General features: G+C 45.1%; 1 protein-coding gene across 5 annotated transcripts in view; it reads right to left on the bottom strand.

Moving 5' to 3' along the window:
- Positions 1-12,506, bottom strand: part of LOC128685096 (uncharacterized) — a 937,077-nt gene that overhangs the window by 329,660 nt on the left and 594,911 nt on the right. The gene's annotated exons all lie outside the window — the stretch shown is intronic.

Raw genomic sequence — 12,506 nt, 5'->3', positions numbered from 1 at the left:
TGAGAGAGAGAATATTAATGTACTGTCATCAAAATTCAACTCAACCATATTCTCAGAATTTGTTTTTGATCAGCCAGGTTGTTGTGGTTCACGTAAGGTATGTCAGCCGCCAGGAGGCCTGATCTGAGAGCGAGCCGCAGGGGCGATGATCCCAGCAAGCAGGGAGCTAAACAGCCAACTCTGGTAGACCTATTCACACCCAGCTATGTCCTACTCCTCTATAAGCCTCTCCGGTGAAGGACACACTGATTGGAGGTGAGGTGTGAGTGTGGGTGTGAGTCCCATACACAGCTTTACGAAGAGGTGCGACAAGGCTTAAGGCGCAGACAGTGGACCTAGTAGCGACCAGCGAAGAGGCTGGGCCAGGAGCTATGAATCGACCCCTGCAACCACAAATAGGTGAGTACACATACCCTTACAAATCCCCCACTGCAGGTGGTTCACGTGTGACTGCAGAACCACACAAACTACCAGCCCACTGCGTAACCACTGCCTCGTTGCATATTCATCCTGCACACTGAGTCGTCAATTTCAGACGTGCAATATGTCTGGATTCAGTTGAAGTCGAGAGTCTGCTGCACACAGTGGAACATGCCGTGGCACAGTGGAATATACCGTGGCACAGTGGAACACACCGTGACACAGTGCAACACAGTGGGATACACTATGATACAGTGGAATATACCGTGATACAGTGGAATACACCATGACACAGTGGAATACACCGTGACAAAGTGGCATACACTGTGACACATAAGAACATAAGAAAGAAGGAACACTGCAGCAGGCTTACTGGCCCATGCGAGGCAGGTTCAATTCTCCTACCGGCTTAAGGCAATGCCCTAACCTAGTCAGGTCAGGTCACATTCACTTAAAGAAGGAGCACGGCATCTGACCTAGTAGCACCAGCTAGTCAGGTCCAACTCACACCCTCCCGCACCCACTCATGTATTTACACAGCCTATTAAAACTACACAACGTCTTAGCTTCTGTGTGTCACAGTGGAATACAAAGTGGAACACTCACTGAAACACAGTGCAAGAGAGCGTGACACACACGATGGAACACGTAATGGAACACAGTGGAACGATCAGGATGACGGTATGGAAGAGGAAACACAAAAAAGACGCCATAAAACCTAGACAAAGATTAAGAATGATGAGACACATGTACAACACTTGTGATGGGACACATGTACAACACTTGTGATGGGACACATGTACAACACTTGTGATGGGACACATGTACAACACTTGTGATGGGACACATGTACAACACTTGTGATGGGACACATGTACAACACTTGTGATGAGACACATGTACAACACTTGTGATGAGACACATGTACAACACTTGTGATGGGACACATGTACAACACTTGTGATGAGACACATGTACAACACTTGTGATGGGACACATGTACAACACTTGTGATGAGACACATGTACAACACTTGTGATGGAACACATGTACAACACTTGTGATGGAACACATGTACAACACTTGTGATGGGACACATGTACAACACTTGTGATGGGACACATGTACAACACTTGTGATGGGACACATGTACAACACTTGTGATGAGACACATGTACAACACTTGTGATGGAACACATGTACAACACTTGTGATGAGACACATGTACAACACTTGTGATGGAACACATGTACAACACTTGTGATGGAACACATGTACAACACTTGTGATGGGACACATGTACAACACTTGTGATGGGACACATGTGCAACACTTGTGATGGAACACATGTACAACACTTGTGATGGGACACATGTACAACACTTGTGATGGGACACATGTACAACACTTGTGATGAGACACATGTACAACACTTGTGATGGAACACATGTACAACACTTGTGATGGATCACATGTACAACACTTGTGATGGGACACACGTACAACACTTGTGATGAGACACATGTACAACACTTGTGATGGGACACATGTACAACACTCGTGATGGGACACATGTACAACACTTGTGATGGGACACATGTACAACACTTGTGATGAGACACATGTACAACACTTGTGATGAGACACATGTACAACACTTGTGATGGGACACATGTACAACACTTGTGATGAGACACATGTACAACACTTGTGATGGGACACATGTACAACACTTGTGATGAGACACATGTACAACACTTGTGATGGGACACATGTACAACACTTGTGATGGATCACATGTACAACACTTGTGATGGGACACACGTACAACACTTGTGATGAGACACATGTACAACACTTGTGATGGGACACATGTACAACACTCGTGATGGGACACATGTACAACACTTGTGATGGGACACATGTACAACACTTGTGATGAGACACATGTACAACACTTGTGATGAGACACATGTACAACACTTGTGATGGGACACACGTACAACACTTGTGATGGGACACATGTACAACACTTGTGATGGGACACATGTACAACACTTGTGATGAGACACATGTACAACACTTGTGATGAGACACATGTACAACACTTGTGATGGGACACACGTACAACACTTGTGATGAGACACATGTACAACACTTGTGATGGAACACATGTACAACACTTGTGATGGGACACACGTACAACACTTGTGATGAGACACATGTACAACACTTGTGATGGGACACAGGTACAACACCTGTGATGGGACACGTACAACACTCGTGATGGGACACATGTAGAACACTCGTGATGGGACACATGTACAACACTTGTGATGAGACACATGTACAACACTTGTGATGGGACACATGTACAACACTTGTGATGAGACATGTACAACACTTGTGATGAGACACATGTACAACACTTGTGATGGGACACATGTACAACACTTGTGATGGGACACATGTACAACACTTGTGATGAGACACATGTACAACACTTGTGATGGGACACATGTACAACACTTGTGAAACGTGCATTATTCATTTTGTCTTATTCATCAACTTGTCAGTATTGTATACCAGTAATACTATGAAGGAGGACTGCTAGTCTGCTGCTAGTACCAACAGCCTCATCAATCAAGCCATCAACCATGAGGCCTGATTTGGGTCCGCACCGCGGAGGCGGTAACCGAAGCCTGGACGCAATAACCGGAGGCTGGACGCAATCACTGGAGCCTGGACATAATACCGAGGGTTTGGTTGCAATAACCAGAGTTTGAATGCTATAAGTGCCTGGACGCAGTTACCAGTGGGTAGACGCAATAACAGGTGACTGGACGCAATAACCAGCGCCTGACCTAGACTGCCTCACCAATTACTAGTTGCTTACATCAGAAGTGTTCCATTACTAAGGTAATAAAATCTTGATTTCATTGATGCAGGAAATGTAAGAAGGTCGGAGGATGAGAGCAATAATGACGGGAAGTGAAGTTGTTACGTCTTAAGAACCAAGGACGTCACTAAGGCGCTGCCAGAACTTCTTGGGAACCAAGGACGTCACTAAGATGCTGCCAGAACATCTTAGGAAAGATGTCACTAAGACCCTGCCAGAAAGTCTTAGTAACCAAAGACGTCCCTAAGATACTGCAGGAACATCCTAGGAACCAAAGATGTTACTAAGACGCTGCCAGTACATCTTAGGAACCAAGAACGTCACTAAGAAGCTGCCAGAACGTCTTAGTGGTCCAGTAGCTGTTAGAGGCAGGAGCGACCTGCTCTGGACCCATGCTGCCTTGGGTTGCCAAGTAGTTGGCGATCTTGCTTCTTGAAAAGCTTAGATTTTATGATATGGGACGGTAGTGCTCTCGGTCTACGATGTTCTTGCTCTGCTGCCACCCTTATGGAGTGGGACAATATCCCTTATTTTTAACAACTGCGGATGACTCCGTGACTAGGCTTCCTCTCCACAGAATATTTAAGACACGTGATGGGGCTACTTGCAGTTCTTGATGAACACGGAGTTCTACCAGTCTTGGCCTGGGGCAGAATGCATGGGTATTATGTCAATGGCTTTTCTGCAGTCGAGTGGTGTTTGGATTATATCGGAAATTTTGGAGATGTCGGCAAAGTTTTGAGTCTCATTCGTGAAAAATTTATTTGGATTATCAACTTTTAGTCTGGGTGATGTCTCAGTGAACACAGTCATACTGACACTTCAGTATTTTACTCCTTCCTTTCCATGGTGTTTGAGCCGTCCTGATACTGCTTGTGGTTTTCGCTTTGAGTCTTGTATATAACAAGAAGTATTCTGGATTTTTCTATTTTACTACTTTTAGTTCTCTGTTTGACCTGAACCTTGTTTGATTGATTTCCCTAGTCAGGGCTTTCTTCTGCATTTCAAATAATGTAACCCCCTTGAGAAGGTCTGTGATTCGTCGTATCTGTCTGTAAAGGGAGCGTCTCTCTCTCTCTAGCTTACATCATCTTTTTCCTTAGTGGTATGTACCTTGAGCATACTTCTAACGTCAGAGAGATAATTCTCTCAAGACACTGGTTCCCATCCATGTTAGCCCATACATCTTCCTCAAGGATATAATTTACTTGATCCCAGTTGATATTCTTGTTGAACTTGATGAAAACATTCTCATGACTGTTCATATATTGCTGGACAGGACTCGTGTGCATGTAGTACTGAACATCACTTAGATCACTGTAACATCACAGCTGATCACTAACATCACAGCTGATCACTGTAACATCACAGCTGATCACTGTAACATCACAGCTGATCACTGCAACATCACAGCTGATCACTGTAATATCACTTAGATCACTGTAACATCACAGCTGATCACTGCAACACCACAAAGCAAGACAGTAAGCAACAAAGCAGTTAACCATGATAATGAGAGACTGAATTAAATACAACATAATTAGAGGGAGGGAGGGAGAGAGGGAGGGAAAGGGGGAAGGGAGAGGGCAAGGGTTCGACACCCGGATGTGTACTAGATAACATCTACTGCTACACAACTACACCCATCATAATCTACACCACCACCATCACCACTACTATCATCACCACCACTACCACCATCACCATCTCCAGTACCACCATAACCACCACTATCACCACCACTACCACCACCACTATCACTACCATCACCACCACTACCATCATCACCACTCTCACCATCACCACCACCACTCTCACCATCACCACCACGACCATCATCACCACCACTATCACCACCACTACCACCAATACCACCACCACCATCACCACTACCATCACCGCCACCATCACCACCACCACATCTTCCTCAGCAACCACAATTCTTCTTAACTGTTTCTCAAGGTCCCCAGCTTCTCGACCCCAGGATTTTCAAGGACTCTCCCAAAAGAGATGAAATTTTGCTTATTTCCCCAGTCTGCCCAGCCTCACCCCAGTCTGCCCAGCCTCACTCCAGTCTGCCTACCCTCACCCCAGTCTGCCCAGCCTCACCCCAGTCTGCCTACCCTCACCCCAGTCTGCCCAGCCTCACCCCAGTCTGCCCAGCCTCACCCCAGTCTGCCTAGTCTCACCCCAGTCTGCCCAGCCTCACCCCAGTCTGCCTACCCCCACTCCAGTCTGCCCAGCCTCACCCCAGTCTATCCAGGTTCACCCCAGTCTGCCCAGCCTCACCTCAGTATGCTTAGCCTCACCCCTGTCTGCTTAGCTTCACCCCAGTCTGCTAAGCTTCACCCCAGCCTTCTCCCTCCACCACCACACAATAAACACCACCGCCACAATAATCAGCACCATCCCTCCACCACCACAATAATCACCACCATTCCTTCACCACCACACAATAACCACCACCATACACTAACCCCCACAACCCCTACCACCATCTCTCCACCAGCAGACATTAACCACCACTACCACCATCATGGCGCCATGGTACACGACCTGTTAGATGGAACGTGATCCTCCTCCTGGTTCTTGTGTCCAACCGTGATTTCTTTGAGAGTAACTTAAGGAATGACTTAAGCCTTAAGGAATAACTTATGGAATGACTTAGATGCCAAAACTGACAAGTTATAGTAACTTAGACGCTAAAACTGACAAGTTATAACAACTCAGACGCTAAACTGACAAGTTTTAAGTAACTTAGACGCCAAAACTGAGAGAAGATTTAAGTTTGGCGCCAAGGGAGAGCTAACTTAGGCGACAAAGAAATAAAGAATGTGAGATAAGTTGATAATGAAAGCCCAGTGTGTAGTTAGCGGCAAGTTATACTTAGCTGAATGTAAGAGACGCATCAGTGATAACTTTCCTGCTGACACTGACAAGTAGTCAGTGATAACTTTCCTGCTGACACTGACAAGTAGTCAGTGATAACTTTCCTGCTGACACTGACAAGTAGTCAGTGATAACTTTCCTGCTGACACTGACAAGTAGTCAGTGATAACTTTCCTGCTGACACTGACAAGTAGTCAGTGGTAACTTTCCTGCTGACACTGACAAGTAGTCAGTGGTAACTTGCCTGCTGACACTGACTGATGTTGGTTTGCCGGTACTTCCGACCCGTGTCTTCTCCATATGGCGACCCGGCGTTGGCCCCTGGGTAGGGGGTGAGGCCTGCTGACACTGACAAGCAGTCAGTGGTAACTTGCCTGCTGACACTAACAAGTAGTCAGTGATAACCTGCCTGCTGACAGTGATAGGTAGTCAGTGGTAACTTGCCTGCTGACAGTGACAGGTAGTCAGTGGTAACTTGCCTGCTGACAGTGACAGGTAGTTAGTGGTAACTTGCCTGCTGACAGTGACAGGTAGTCAGTGGTAACTTGCCTGCTGACAGTGACAGGTAGTTAGTGGTAACTTGCCTGCTGACAGTGACAGGTAGTCAGTGGTAACTTGCCTGCTGACAGTGACAGGTAGTTAGTGGTAACTTGCCTGCTGACAGTGACAGGTAGTTAGTGGTAACTTGCCTGCTGACAGTGACAGGTAGTCAGTGGTAACTTGCCTGCTGACAGTGACAGGTAGTTAGTGGTAACTTGCCTGCTGACAATGACAAGTAGTCAGCGGTAACTTGAGCGTCAAAACTGACAACAGTCAACGGTGGTAACTTGAGCGTCAAAACTGACAACAGTCAACGGTGGTAAGTTGTGCGTCAAAACTGACAACAGTCAACGGTGGTAAGTTGTGCGTCAAAACTGACAAAAGTCAGCGGCGGTAAGTTGTGCGTCAAGAGTCAATAGAAACTTTGGTAGTAAAGTGGGTGAAGTAAGAGGAAGCTTATAAGTAAGAGTTACACAAGAGAGCTACAGTGTTCTTCAAACACTGTTGTACAAGTCTACCAGAGTGTCCACAACCTCTCTACAAGACTTCGTTTTCTTTCAACATTCCATTAAATTGTCGTTTTCTCTGTTCAATTGATCGGAGCTATATTCCAACATTCACTGTGGCTCTCCTTCACTTTCAACATTCACTGTGGCTCTCCTTCACTTTCAACATTCACTGTGGCTCTCCTTCACTTTCAACATTCACTGTGGCTCTCCTTCACTTTCAACATTCACTGTGGCTCTCCTTCACTTTCAACATTCACTGTGGCTCTCCTTCACTTTCAACATTCACTGTGGCTCTCCTTCACTTTCAACATTCACTGTGGCTCTCCTTCACTTTCAACATTCACTGTGGCTCTCCTTCACTTTCAACATTCACTGTGGCTCTTCTTCACTTTCAACATTCACTGTGGCTCTCCTTCACTTTCAACATTCGCTGTGGCTCTCCTTCACTTTCAACATTCACTGTGGCTCTCCTTCACTTTCAACATTCACTGTGGCTCTCCTTCACTTTCAACATTCACTGTGGCTCTTCTTCACTTTCAACATTCACTGTGGCTCTCCTTCACTTTCAACATTCGCTGTGGCTCTCCTTCACTTTCAACATTCACTGTGGCTCTCCTTCACTTTCAACATTCACTGTGGCTCTCCTTCACTTTCAACATTCACTGTGGCTCTTCTTCACTTTCAACATTCACTGTGGCTCTCCTTCACTTTCAACATTCGCTGTGGCTCTCCTTCACTTTCAACATTCACTGTGGCTCTCCTTCACTTTCAACATTCACTGTGGCTCTCCTTCACTTTCAACATTCACTGTGGCTCTCCTTCACTTTCAACATTCACTGTGGCTCTCCTTCATTTTCAACATTCACTGTGGCTCTCCTTCACTTCCAACATTCACTGTGGCTCTCCTTCACTTTCAACATTCACTGTGGCTCTCCTTCATTTTCAACATTCACTGTGGCTCTCCTTCACTTCCAACATTCACTGTGGCTCTCCTTCACTTTCAACATTCACTGTGGCTCTCCTTCACTTTCAACATTCACTGTGGCTCTCCTTCATTTTCAACATTCACTGTGGCTCTCCTTCACTTCCAACATTCACTGTCTCTCCTTCACTTTCAACATTTTCAGAAACTTTTTCTTTCAACATTTTCAGAGGCCTCGCCACAATCCTAGTTGCTACCACAACATGTTTTCCTGAATTTCGCAGTGTGTGTGTGGGTTGAGGCTCACACAGTGTGTGTTCTTAGCAGTGTGTGGACTGACTAGACTCACACACTGTGTATGTTCCTTGCAGTGTGTGGACTGTGTACAATCACACTGTGTTCCTTGCATTGTGAGAGAGTTGACAAAACAAAATAAAAGACTTGATGAGTGAGTCTGACACAGCTTCCGCTTCGCCAGACAATACAGTCAACTGGCATCCACGGAGTCTTTCTTAACACCCAATAAAAGAAGTTTTGTGTAAGAAAGAGTTGCTTCCGAGGCTGCCTCGTCAGCGCTTCCCTTCAGGCAGTCAGGTACTGATGTAACTGCCCACTCCACCTTACAACACCTGCCTTTCATAATATATATATATATATATATATATATATATATATATATATATATATATATATATATATATATATATATATATATATATATATATATTAATATATATATATATATATATATATATATATATATATATATATATATATATATATATATATATATATATATATATATATATATGTCGTGCCGAATAGGCAGAACTTGCGATCTTGGCTTAAATAGCAACGCTCATCTTGCCATATAGGACAAGCGAAAATTTGTGTATGCAATAATTTCGCCAAAATCATTCTGAACCTAACGAAAAAAATGTTTCACTGTGTTTGTTTAGTATTAAATTATTGTAAACAAATCTAAAATATATTTAGTTGGGTTAGGCTAAAATAAATTGTTCTTGTTATAATAAGGTTAGGTAAGTTTTCTAAGATACTTTTGGTGCAAAATTATAAATTTTTACATCAACATTAATGAAAAAAATATATCTTTAAACGTATAAGAGAAAATTTCAGAAAGGACTTAATTTTAAATGAGTTCTTGCTAATTGACCAGTTTTACATATTCGGCACGACATATATATATATATATATATATATATATATATATATATATGTATATTTATATATCACTTGTTCTCTCTAGGCTGGAATACTGCTGTACATTAACATCTCCATACAAAGCAGGTGAAATCGCAGATCTAGAGAGTGTACAGAGATCCTTTACTGCACGTATAAGTTCTGTCAAGCACCTTAACTACTGGGAACGCTTGGAAGCACTTGACTTGTACTCGTTGGAACGCAGGAGGGAGAGATATATCATAATCTACACTTGGAAAATCTTGGAAGGAATGGTCCCAAATCTGCACACAGAAATCACTCCCTACGAAAGTAAAAGACTGGGCAGGCGATGCAAAATACCCCCAATAAAAAGTAGGGGCGCCATTGGCACACTAAGGGAAAACACCATAAGTGTCCGGGGCCCAAAACTGTTCAACAGCCTCCCATCAAGCATTAGGGGAATTGCCAATAAACCCCTGGCTGCCTTCAAGAGAGAGCTGGACAGATACCTAAAGTCAGTGCTGGATCAGCCGGGCTGTGGCTCGTACGTTGGACTGCGTGCGGCCAGCAGTAACAGCCTAGTTGATCAGGCCCTGATACATCGGGAGGCCTGGTCATGGACCGGGCCGCGGGGGCGTTGATCCCCGGAATAACCTCCAGGTAACCAGGTATATATCGTGCCGAATAGGTAAAACTTGCGATTTTTGGCTTAAATAGCAACGCTCTTCTTGCCGAATAAGGCAAGCGAAAATTTGTGTATGCAATAATTTCGCAAAAATAATTTTGAACCTAACGAAAAAAATATATTTCATTGTGTTTTTTTATTATTAAATTATTGTAAACTTATCTAAAATATACTTAGTCGGATTAGGCTAAATTAAACTGATAAGTTTTCTAAGGTTCTTTTGGTACAAAATTATTAATTTTTACATTATCGTGAATGAAAAAAAATATTTTTAAAAGTATAAGAGAAAATTTTTAGAAAGGCCTTAATTTGAAATGAGTTCTTGATAACTGACCAGTTTTACCTATTCGGCACGACATACACACACACACAAATAAGTTGTAATATAGAACTGTTGATGAACAAAGAGAAGGGTAAAAGAGGGGCAAGGGAATTAGTTACTGTATTTGAATCACTGCATGGAATCAGAAACCACATCTCAATCCACTGTATGGAATCTCAACCCGTATGTTAATCAGTGCAAGGAATCTGAACCCGTATGTCAGTGTGTGGTTGGAGGTGAGACCACTCTGGTCTTGTTGAGTGTGTGTGACGCTGACCCACCTTGAGCAATGTGTTAAAGTGAACCAATAAGAGGGTGGTGTCCAGAGAACAAGACACCAAAGGGTCCCCTTGACTCCCCTTGCCAAGGGGTGCCAAGAGGAGCACCACCACAATGGTGATGGGTGCTACCATGATGGTGTGCTATGTACCGAGAGCAATATTAATTATAACAAGAGTAGCAGCAACAACAGTAGTAACAGCAGAAGGAACATAATCTTTAACAATAACAGCAGCTCCAGTGAAGAGCGGTAAGCTTACTTCCCTCCACTTTATTGCTGTGACAGAAGGCTTCCCTCACATTAGTGGAGGCAGTGATGAAGGTATTCCTTAGACCACTGCAGGTACTGACGAAAGGCTTCCCTCCCTCCACTGTTCCTGGTGATGGAAGGTTTCCCTCCCTCCACTGTACCTAGTGATGGAAGGCTTCCCTCCCTCCACTGTACCTAGTGATGGAAGGCTTCCCTCCCTCCACTGTACCTAGTGATGGAAGGCTTCCCTCCCTCCACTGTACCTAGTGATGGAAGGCTTCCCTCCCTCCACTGTACCTAGTGATGGAAGGCTTCTCTCACACCACTGTACCTAGTGATAGAAGGCTTCCCTCCGTCCACTGTACCTAGTGACAGAAGGCTTCCCTCACATTAGTGGAGGCAGTGATGAAGGTATTCTTTAGACCACTGCAGGTAGTGACGAAAGGCTTCCCTCCCTCCACTGTTCCTGGTGATGGAAGGTTTCCCTCCCTCCACTGTACATAGTGATGGAAAGCTTCCCTCTATCCACTGTACCTGCTGATGGAAGGCTTCCCTCCCTCCACTGTACCTAGTGATGGAAGGCTTCCCTCACACCACTGTACCTAGTGATGGAAGGCTTCCCTCCCTCCACTGTTCCTGGTGATGGAAGGTTTCCCTCCCTCCATTGTACATAGTGATGGAAAGCTTCCCTCTATCCACTGTACCTGCTGATGGAAGGCTTCCCTCCCTCCACTGTACCTAGTGATGGAAGGCTTCCCTCCCTCCACTGTACCTAGTGATGGAAGGCTTCCCTCACACCACTGTACCTAGCGATGGAAGGCTTCCCTCCCTCCACTGTACCTAGTGATGGAAGGCTTCCATCACTAGGTACTAGGCTTCCATCACTGTACCTAGTGATGGAAGGCTTCCCTCACACCACTGTACCTAGCGATGGAAGGCTTCCCTCCCTCCACTGTACCTAGTCATGGAAGGCTTCCCTCCCTCCACTGTACCTAGTGATGGAAGGCTTCCCTCACACCACTGGACCTAGAGATAGAAGGCTTCCCTCACACCACTGGAGGTAGTGACGGAAGGCTTCCCTTACACCACTGGAGGTAGTGATAGAAGGCTTCCCTCACACCACCGGAGGTAGTGATGGAAGGTTTCCCTCACACCACTGGAGGTAGTGATGGAAGGCTTCCCTCACACCACTGGAGGTAGTGATGGAAGGCTTCCCTCACACCACTGGAGGTAGTGATGGAAGGTTTCCCTCACACCACTGGAGGTAGTGATGGAAGGCTTCCTTCACACCACTGGAGGTAGTGATGGAAGGCTTCCCTCACACCACTGGAGGTAGTGATGGAAGGCTTCCCTCACACCACTGGAGGTAGTGATGAAAGGCTTACCTAACACCACTGAAAGTAGTGATGGAAGGCTTCCCTCACACCACTGGAGGTAGTGATGGAAGGCTTCCCTTACACCACTGGAGGTAGTGATGGAAGGTTTCCTTCACACCACTGGACCTAGTGATGGAAGGTTTCCCTCACACCACTGGACCTAGAGATAGAAGGCTTCCCTCACATCACTGGAGGTAGTGATGGAAGGCTTCCCTCACACCACTGGAGGTAGT

Source organism: Cherax quadricarinatus, chromosome 5, assembly GCF_038502225.1.
Source record: "Cherax quadricarinatus isolate ZL_2023a chromosome 5, ASM3850222v1, whole genome shotgun sequence".
In the NCBI taxonomy this organism is placed as follows: Eukaryota; Metazoa; Arthropoda; class Malacostraca; order Decapoda; family Parastacidae; genus Cherax; species Cherax quadricarinatus.
This window is presented reverse-complemented; position numbering and strand designations above follow the sequence as displayed.